This window comes from Vombatus ursinus, unplaced genomic scaffold (assembly GCF_900497805.2).
Source record: "Vombatus ursinus unplaced genomic scaffold, bare-nosed wombat genome assembly UNPS02014768.1, whole genome shotgun sequence".
Lineage (NCBI taxonomy): Eukaryota > Metazoa > Chordata > Mammalia > Diprotodontia > Vombatidae > Vombatus > Vombatus ursinus.
This window is the reverse complement of record NW_020954546.1, coordinates 22,968,554-22,976,583: the sequence shown is the minus strand read 5'-3', so window position 1 is coordinate 22,976,583 and position 8,030 is coordinate 22,968,554.

The window sequence follows — 8,030 nt, the reverse complement described above, 5'->3', positions numbered from 1 at the left end:
CCTGAGTTCAGATCCAGCCTCGGGCACTTCTTAGCTGTGTGACCCTGGGCAAGTCACTTACTTTCTCTCAGCCTCAGTTTCCTCAACTGTAAAATGGGGATCATAATAGCACCTACCTGTGAGGATAAAATAAAATAATATTTGCAAAGCCTTGGGCAGATCTAAAAGTGCTATGTACATGCTAGCTATAATAATCTTATTGTTACAGCTGAAGGAGTTGGCCACCACTTCTTCCCCCGAGATGTCCCACTCACTTCTCAACCTCTTGTAGTCTGGCTTCCACCTGGACCCCTTGGCCAGCCCTGCCCTCTTCAAAGTTGCCAATGACCTTTTCATGACTAAATCCAATGACCTCTTCTCAGTTCTCATCCTTGAATTCTCAGAAACACTTTACACTCTTGACCACTACTCAAGTATACTTATTAAGTGTCTACTATATGCCAGACGTTTGATCCTCACAACAACCCTGGGAGGTGGGTGTTATTATCATCCTCTTTTTACAGCTGAGGAAACTGAGTCAAACAGAAGTTAAGTGACTTGCCCAGGGCCACACAACTAGTAAATGTCCTGGATTTGGACTCATCTTCTTCATTCCTGATTCCAGGCCCAGTGCCCTTTCCACTGCACCACATGGCACCACAGGCTTCCTGCCTGCCTTAACACTCCTTCTGTCCTCTTTGTCCCTTATGGTTAGTCAGGGGCCCCGACAGACACTCCCATCTGCCTCTCAGGAGCCCTGGTAGCATCCTTCGAGGCTCCCTAGAGGAAGCCTTTGGGATCTTGATGTTCCTCCCTCCCTCCTCCATATTCCCAGTTCTTAGAATCCTCCCCAAAGATATTACTTCATATTGAAAATGAAAGACTCAAATACCTGGGAACTGGAAGGGACCCCAGAGGGTTCTAGTCTAATCTTCTTGATTTAGAGAGAAGGAATCTAAGGTCCAAGGAGGTGGAAATGACTTATTATTATTATTATTATTATTATTTTGCTGAGGCAATAGGGGTTAAGTGACTTGCCCAGGTCACACAGCTAGTAAGTGTCAAGTGTCTAAAGTCAGATTTGAACTCAGATCCTCCTGACTCAAAGACCAGAGCTCTATCCTCTGCACCACCTAGCTGCCCCTAGAAATGTATTGAAACTCACACAGGAGGTAAGCATCAAAAGCAGGATTTAGGACTCAGTTCTGAGCTCTCTTCTCTATATATACTGTCTTGGTGATTTCCTCAGCTCCTATAGGTTCAATGATTATTCTTATGTTGGTAACTCCCAAATCTACAAAACCAGTTCTTGTTTCTCTTCTGAGTGATAGTCCCATAACTCCAATTACCTATTAGACAGTTCCACCCAAATATCCTGCTGGCATCTCAAATTCAACTAGCCCCAAACAGAATGTATGACCTTTACTCCCAAACCCTTCCCCCTTGCTAATTTCCCTGTTTCTGGCCCCATTCTCCCAATTACCCAGGTTTTCAACCTGAGAGTCATCCTCAATTATTCATTCTCTCTTACTGCCCCCTCCCATAGTCAATCAGTTGCCAGATCTTATCAGTTCTACCTTCAAAACATCCCTTGTATCTGGCCCCTTCTTTCTCTTTACTCATATGGTCACCACCCTGAGTCAGGTCTTCATCACTTCTCCCCAAGACTACTGAGCCTCCTAATTGGTCCTCTTGCCTCCAATCTCTCCCTTCTAATCTATCCTCAAAAAGCCACCAAACTGATATTCTCACAGCAGAGGGGTGACCATGTCACTCTTCGTCTCAAGAAGCTTCAATAGCCCCCTATCGCCTAAACTCTTTCGCTTGGCACTTAAAGCCTATCCTAATCTGGTCCCCATGTATCTTTCCAGATCATATGTTCATCGTGGGCAATTTGTGCCCAACCTGTGTAAAGCCTTTAAAGCTCTTATTGGTCTGATGAGGCACAGACACACTGTACCCTGACTCTAACATAGTGATGGCATTTGGTCCTCTTTGAGAATGAAGGACAATAACCAACCATGATCTTTCCAGATTAACTTCACATTCTTTCTCCCTCCTGCATGTTCTACTCCCCAAGGTTGTTGTGAGGAAAGTGCTTTGTTATCCTTTGAAGCATTACAGAAAAATAAATTCTAGTCAGTTCAATTTAACAAGGAGTCGTTAAACACCTACTGTGTGTTAGGCCCTCTACTAGGCAAAAAGGAAATATTCCCCGTCCTCAAGGAGCTGACATTCTCCTGATACGGGAGCTGATATTATTATTATTTGTTGGCAATAGGGCAGCAGCAGAGAGACGGAGACAGACAGAGGTAGAGAGATACAGAGACAGACATAGATGGACAGAGACAGACAGAGGTGCAGAGACAGAGACAGAATTAATCTCAGAGTCAGGAAGCCCTGAGTTCAAGCCCTGCCTCTGTTACAGACTGACTGGTTGACCTTGGGCAAGTCAACCCCTCAGTGTCCCAGGCAGATCTCCAAGATTATAGATTACAGAAAAGCTGCCTCTCTCTGGGTGGAGGGAGTTTCCTACATTCACGAAATTACAGGTCCTGAGCCAAGCAAGGAGGCGGTTGTAGGAGCTGCTGAAAACTTTGTATTCAGGGCCCACTGAATCAGCGTCAATAAGGCAATGATGTGTTCGCCTGCACTCCACACAGACTCCTTGGACACACACATACAAGTGTCCCCTCCTCCATCCCATCCCCCAGCACATATCATGACAGATGAAGAAGTCTGGCTCATGGCTTCTCTCTCCACTTTCTGCATGAACAGCCTGGAAAAAATAACTCATGACCCTCTGCAGAGATAAGCCCCACCAAAAGAGGCATCCTGGCAAGGCTGGTTTGAGGAGGTAGGAGATGCTGAGAGCACCCTTCTAGCCTTGGTTACCCCATTCAAAGGTAGCAGTGTCTTCCTGACTAGATGCCTCCCAACAGGGGGCAGCCAAAAAGACTCCTTCCCTGAGGTTTTTGCAGTCAAGCTAGTCCACCAGAAGGAGGGTGTGCTCTGACACGTTCCTCCTGCGGATGGTTCAAATTGACTCATCCACGCTCTCATACGCAATCATCTCTCTTTGGCCTGAAGCACACATGGCTATACATTGAGAGATGGGTACAGTCTGTGGCCAGGGCAAAGGGATCCAATAATAATAATAGCTACCATTTACATAATACTTTATGGTTTACAAAGGGTTTTATAAGTATTATTTTATCTTAACAACTTGGGGGGCAGGTGGTATTGTTATTTCCGTTTTACAGATGAGGAAACAAGTTAAATGGCTTGTCTATGATCAGAAAGCTACTAAGTGTCTGAGGGTGGATTTGATTTCAGGTCTTTCTGACTCTAGATCCAACATGCTTTCCTTCCACTTTATAGTTGAGGAAGAGGGGCCCCACATGAAGTGATTTGCCCAAGGCTACCCAGATAGCAAATATCAGAATTCGAACCCAGAGTTGCTCACTTGAAGCAGAATGTCTTTTTTTTTTTGGGAGGGGGCAATCGAGATTACTTGCCAAGTTACTTGCCAAGGGTCACAAAGCTAGTAAGTGTCAAGCGTTTGGTCTGAAAGTGGATTTGAACTCAGGTCCTCCTGACTTCAGGGCCAGTGCTCTATCCACTGTGCCGTTTAGCTGCCCCCAGAATGTCCTTATTACTGTATCTTGCCACCTGAGAGCCCTGGGCAGCATCCTCCTTTTCATCATTTGTTCTTATCATTTTGGTTATTACTTCAGCGACATTTCCTTCATCCATTAGATAAAAAGGTGACTGCCTCTAACCTGTCCAGTAGCTACAGAATACCTTCACTTCATACAGCTGACATTTTCCTGGAGGATGTGCTAAAAGAGTCCTACTGTCTAATAATGAATGGGTGTATGCATGTGCATGTGTGTGAGTATTCATGCATGTGCGTGTATGTGGGTTTTCAGGGAGAGATGTTTTGATATTCCTTCTTCTGAGAAGACTGGTGGCAGAGAGAGACAGACAGACAGAGAGATAGAGACAGAGAGACAGAGAGAGACAGAAAGAGAGAAAGTAACTTCCTCTCAGCTTGATCTTTGTCACTCATTCTTTCTCTTAGCATCTCCCTGGCTCTTCTCAGTACCTTACTCTCTGACTTCATTTTTCTTTTCATTTTCTTGTTTTATTTCAGTCTTCTTTTTCACTGTTTTTCTCTTTCTTTCCATATCCTTTATGTCTATGTCTTTCCATCTTCCTATCTCTGTTTCTGTTTTGGCCTCCCCCTCTCCTCTGCCTCTTTTATTTTTGTGTTGGTTTGTCTGTTCCGGCTTCTTTTGTTTCCTCCCTCCCGCTTCTTTTAAAAATATATTGATTGCTCTTACTTTTATACCACCTTTATGTCCAAATATATCCTTTCCCTCTACTACTTAGAGAGCCACCCCTTTTAATAAAGAAAAAAAAATAAAAAGGTGGAGGAGAGCTTTTGGATAAACCAACCAACACACTAACCAACTATCCAGCACTCTTTCTTTTTAATTTTTTAACTTTAAAAAAATGTCTTTTTATTCATTCATCTGTTTATTTATTCATCCATCCATCCATCCATCCATTCATTTATTTGCTTGCTTATCTCTTTATTTAATCATTTTACCTATCCATTCATTTGTTTGTTTATTTTTTACCATAGGGAGAAGGTCACAAGAGTAGTAAATAGCAGAGCCGGTATTCAAACCTAGGACCTCTGTTTCCTAGTCCAGTATTCTACAATGTACCATGCTCCCTTTAACATGGTGTGCTGAGCTCGAGAGTACATGCAAATATTCCATCCCCTCCACCTCAGAGAAGACCGGAAGGAGGCGCACATGCTCATTTCTTCTCCTAAGCCAAGCTCGGGCATTAGAATCACACAGATTTCAGTTTCATTTTTTCCGTTTACATTGTTGCACTCATTGCATGTATTATTTTCTGGGGTCAGCTCCATCCCCTTTTGCCTTGGTCTCTGTTTCACTGTGTGTGTCTCTCTCCTTGGTTTTTTTTTTTTTTTTTTTTTTGTTGTTGTTTGTTTCACTTCTCTCTCTAAGTGCGTCTGTCTTCATGGCTTCGTCTCTTTGCCTTTTAGACTCCACCTTCCTCCCTTCCCTTACTATGAGTCTACCACAGATACATAGTTTCTTGAGTTCTCCCAAGGTTCTGCCCTTGGACTTGCCCCTCTCTGCTCTTTCTCCCTCGATCTTATTTACTTCTCTCCCTGCCCTCCAACCCCCTTTCCCCATGACCACCTCCCTGTATACGCTTCCTCAAACCACATCACAAATCAGCTTCTCTTCTGAGCACCATACCCACATCTCCAGCTGCCGAAAAGATCTCTGTGCCTGGAGATGTCGCCAGCGGCTCAGACTCCCCATGGCCCAAACTTAGCTTCTTTCCCACTAAAACTGCTGCTCTGCCTGACTTCCCTGTTTATCTTTGGCCCTAGTCAGCCTCCCATGTAAATGGCCTTGCCTCTGTCTTTTCTCTCTCCTTCAGCTCTTGAGTTACCAAGTCTTGTTAAAACCTCGTTCTACAGAACATACTCCAGTCCATCTGGTACCTACTGTTCGCAAACTTTTAACACCATGGACCCAAGTGTGGTGGCCAAACATGCCTATAATTGCAGCTACCAGAGAGGTTGAGCCTGGCACATCTTTTGAGTTTAGGAATTTGAGCTGCAGTGGGCCATGCCAGTCAGGTGTCCTCACTAAGTTCAGCATTAATATGTTGAGCCCTCCAGATCACGGAGAGGAGCGGGGGCTTGGGTCGTACCAGGTTGCCTAAGGAGGAGTGAACCTCCTAAGTTGAAAACAGAGCAGATTCTGTGCCAGACAGTGGTAGGATTTAGCCTGGATGGAATAGGGAGACACAGTCCTAAGACAAACCAAAACCCAAACCAAAAATCTCCTCTGGAGAACCCCTTGATCTGCTGGATTGAGGCACCTCCCACGGAAGTGGGCATACTTTCATACCCTCTGGTTCCTTTCTATGGGACATTTAATATGGCCCCTGGCCACAGTTATTGACATGCAGCTCTTGATTGGTGGAGTTGATCGAAGGTGATTCACCACAGAGTTACTAAGAGCTGCCCATTCACTGGGGGAGCAAAGAGAATCTAAGAGGAAAAACACCTCACTTGGGATATATCCAGTGCTTTCTCTCTCTTAAACTTCCAGTAAGGGGAGAGGAGGGAATTTCTCTCCTTTCCCCCAGTGGCAATGGTGGCCAGACACATACTTGCCCTAAGGAAGTCACCATTCCCTAGCCACAGACCAGCAATCATTTCCTGCCCTGGCGTAACCTCATGTAAGAGAAGTTAACTAAGGTGTTAGCTTCCCAACATGCTTGAGAGGCAAAGAAGCACACCCCCCCACCCCCAACCCCCCACCCCCAAAAGGATGCTGCAGCTAGGAAAACCCAAGCCATGCCCAGGCTGGCCAGGAGATATGGCCCGTGTGAACTGCTCCAATACTGTAAGACTGACAGGAATGTCAAATACCCTTAATATCTGTTCACCAGGCCCACAACGTTGTCTTTACCTCCCTGGAGAATATAATGAGGGTGATGGCTTGTTGCTTTGTGGATTTCTGTATTTATTAATGCATGCCTTTGGGTTCTTTTGTGTGCTGAGCATTTTTAGTGGTGGAAGAAATAAACCACTCTCTTGTAACTGACATCTCTATTGTACACTGAGGACCTTTTTGAAGAAGGACTCTATTGTCCACATTTTGGAGAGAGCCTGGATGTGAGCCAAATTTAGTTTCTGAGATGTCCCTAGAGTTACTCCGGTAAAGATGATGGACAAGTGTTTAAGAAAAACCTGAACCCTCCTGAGGATGCACTCAGATCATTGGAGTCCAGATCACTCCCCCAGCAGAGGCTCTTGTCCCTTCTCACCTCAGATGACTAAAGTAGCTTCCTTATTGGTCTCTCTGCCAGAAGACTCGCCCTGCTCCCAACCATTCTCCACATGGCCACCAAAGTGGTTTTCCTAAAGTGCTGTCTTCCTGATCATGTCGTTTCTCCATTCCCTATCACTATCCTTACTATCATTGCTCTAGGAGCAAATGTAAACTCTTGGTCTCAACCTACCATTCAACCATTATTATACGTTATCCCCTTTGTGTCCTCTGTAGTTTAATGAAACTGGCCTTCTTACCGTTCCCTATATCCAGTACCTCCCCATTTCCCATCCCTTGCCCTTTGTACTCACTGTTCCGGATGCCTCGAATGCACTCCCTCCTCAGCTTTGCCTCTTAGAATTTCTATTTTTCTTCGACACAGCTCAAGCTCCACTTTCTCTGTGATGCCTTTCTTGTCTCCTCTGCCAGCTGGCAGGTCCCTCTGCCCAATTACTCTGTATCTTGTTTGTATATGCCTTGTAACATATTTGTCTACATGTTATTTCCTCCAATAGAATGTAAACTCCTTGAGGGCAGGGACTGTTTCACTCTGGCCTTTATTTCCCTAGCTCCTGGCACAGAGTCTGGTATACAGTAGGTGAGTAATAAAAGCTTGTTGATTAATTCACTTCAAAGACAGTTAGCAGTGGCTTAGCTGGGTTCCCTTTCCCTTTTATTTTCCTAATCTCCCACTGATCTCCTGTTGGTATGTTTTTCAAGGGGAGGGGGAACAAGTATTTATTGAATATCTATCATGTGCTAAGTGTTTTAAAAATCTTTAATGTAATCTTCACAAACAACCATGGGAGATATATGTGATTATTATGCTCATTTTACATTTGAGAAAATTGAGGTAGACAGAGATTAAGTGACTTGCCCAGGTTCACACAGCGAGTAAGCATCTGAGACCACATTTGAACTCAGGTCTTCTGACCCCAGGCCCAGTGCTCTACCCACTGCACTACGTAGCTAGCTGTCTCTTTTTGTGCTATTTACATCTGTCTATGTTCTACCATTTTCCCCCTTCTTCTCTCTGTCTGCTTATTTCTATTTTCAAGTCCATGTTTCTTTTTCCATCTACCTTTTTCTATTTTTCAGTTTAGACAAATAGCTAGGTTTTTAAATGACCAATTAACAGCTTTTATTTATTTCTCT